This window comes from Penaeus vannamei, chromosome 3 (genome assembly GCF_042767895.1).
Source record: "Penaeus vannamei isolate JL-2024 chromosome 3, ASM4276789v1, whole genome shotgun sequence".
NCBI lineage: Eukaryota > Metazoa > Arthropoda > Malacostraca > Decapoda > Penaeidae > Penaeus > Penaeus vannamei.
The window spans coordinates 27482207-27484706 of record NC_091551.1 but is presented as its reverse complement, the minus strand read 5'-3'; the positions used below and the strand labels follow the sequence as shown (position 1 = coordinate 27484706).

Here is a 2500-nt window from a genome sequence, read left to right as displayed (position 1 = left end):
ACATCTATAAGCGTGTGCTTTCTTCTTGTAAATATTGTATTTATATAATGTGAGTATGAATATGTATAATTGTATATCTATGCATCCACAGGTTTATTGTATACTCTGTAAGTATTAAGAATTCTGGCTAGTTGCAGAATTGTAAAGTTTTACCTTGAGTTAAAAGCAAGGCATATCAAGCTTATATAACAAGTTATGTAATCCATAATCAATCCATAGCCTCACACAGCCCCGTCTATTGTGTCTTCTTACCTGCCACTCCCTTCAGTTCACTAACATCACCTGGTCCTAAATTATAATTAATACCTACTGACTCATATTACCAAATGACTCTTACCATGATAATTATTTGGCAACATCACTATCTGTGTCATGTAACCAAAACCACAATTAAACAACCACTGTAAATAAAAAGGAGAATCTATTCATCTTTCATTTGTGTGTTCAGTGCTACAGTTGAAATATCAAATAAATTTATAAGGTTTGAAAAAATTCATATCATTTGTTTATTTTCGTACCAGCGACTTCCTCCTAAAGGTTGATGTGAATAAGCTTAAGCTCAGTACTCTTACGTGCATAGAAAAATACAGTTGATTTTAATAAGTTGCAAAGACCCAGACACTTAAACAGACGACCATGAAATCTTATCTGCATGTTCTGTATAGACCCATAGCTTCTATCTTGAAGCTAATGAAAACCTACCATTCCCAGGTAAATCAATGGGGAGGGTTTCCCTTGAGGCTTGGGACTAACCGAGGTAATGCCACGCACCACCAGAAAATGCACTCCTACTTCCGTTTTCTGTTATTCCTCATGGTACACATTCTATGATCAGAAAAAAAAAAGTATCTCAAATCAGCATTTTTTTTTTCTCTGTAATCATATCATTAAATACTCTCACATTTTTGTTCATTTCTTCCTTTTTTTATCTTGACAGTCTCTTTACTTCTATACAATCCAAACTTTGAAGACATAGCAAAAAAAAAAAAAAAAAAAAAAAAAAGGTAAAGATATAGTAATCTGCAAGTTATCATACTCATCAGTTAATGTAACATGTTGGGAAACTTAAAGCCACTGCATTAATCAGGTAAAATTTCATCTAGTTCTCTAGAGTCAAATATCAAATATAAATCAAATGTACAGTAAATAAAGCGCAAAAGAAAGTAGTCATTATGTACTGCATATTTTCTTCTAATGAAAGCGAAAACTGTGACAGAAACTGAAATGCCTAATAAATATATAGAGTAATAGACAATCTGACATGCAGAATCTTTGAAAACTGGGATTGTTAAATTGATATGAACTTTCTATGTATATAAGGTTTAAGATAAAAAAAAAAAAAGCAAAGAAAGTCATTGAGAAAATAGTAATGATGTACAATACAGTATCGTTTTCTTTTGCTTACTGAAAACTGAAATACCTAATAAATATGAGTAATGAGATAATCTGTGATGTGTAGCACTTAAAAAAAGGAACTATTAGATATCTGTCAACTTTATATGTGTATAGGGTACCCACAGGCAAACCATATTTTAACTTAGATTTTTCATGTCTCTACACATAAAACTTTTAAATCTTTGTAGACAAAATGAAAAACAGTATTGCTATACAAAGATGATTTATATCTGCATTTCAATCCTCGTCACATCCAGCTGCATGCATTGCTCATTTATTTCAAAGAAACTGCTATAATATTTCATTAATCTATGAAATAATTTACTACATTAAAAAGTTTATTTTGTGGAAAGCTGAAACATTATGTTCAAAGCTAATCTCAAATATTATCAAAAACCATTTGAAATAGCTGACATGCCTCTTGGAACTCTAGTAAAGTCCAACAAACCTCCACTGTGTACAGTCTGTTAAGATAATGCTTATTGATCATGATCTATTTGGTGATTACCCTTAAATTAAGACCCAGTCTAAGCTTTCCGAACATAAGCGGCTGAGGAATTTTAGTCTGTCCCAAACCATGAAGCAGTAGGCCTTGGTAACTGCAAACTGTTGCACCATTCACTATGCTGAAGTTTAGACTAGTAGTAGGCTATCGAACATGGATCACTGCAATTACAAATTAATAGAATGCAAACAATATAAAAATGCCACCAATAAATAGTTAAAATCCTTATTTAAAGTAGAATGAACCTAAATAAACCTTATGCAAGTTATTTTTTTTACTTGAGATGTAGTTATGGTCTTAGATATTAATGAAGTGTTTGCATATGTTTCTAAATAGAAAAATGAAAAAGAAATAAACCAGTTGGAAAGCCCATGTTAAAATTATTTATTTAACAATAAAGTAAATGAAGATATTACAACCAAGATATGTTGAATAGTGATTTCCAGGTAATTCTGAATTTTTGTATTGATATATCTATCAATATTATAAAAGAAGCAGTTACAAGTGGATAAAACCCACAGAATATGGCAACTAAATATTCTTAGGTTGATTTACATTCATGTTTATTAATTTTGTTTCAAACGGATGTGGTTCCATTTA

At 30.9% G+C, this 2500-nt stretch overlaps 1 protein-coding gene across 1 annotated transcript in view; it reads right to left on the bottom strand.

The window, feature by feature from the left end:
- Nucleotides 1-2500, bottom strand: part of LOC113810959 (WD repeat, SAM and U-box domain-containing protein 1) — a 33091-nt gene that overhangs the window by 29879 nt on the left and 712 nt on the right. The window lies entirely within an intron of this gene.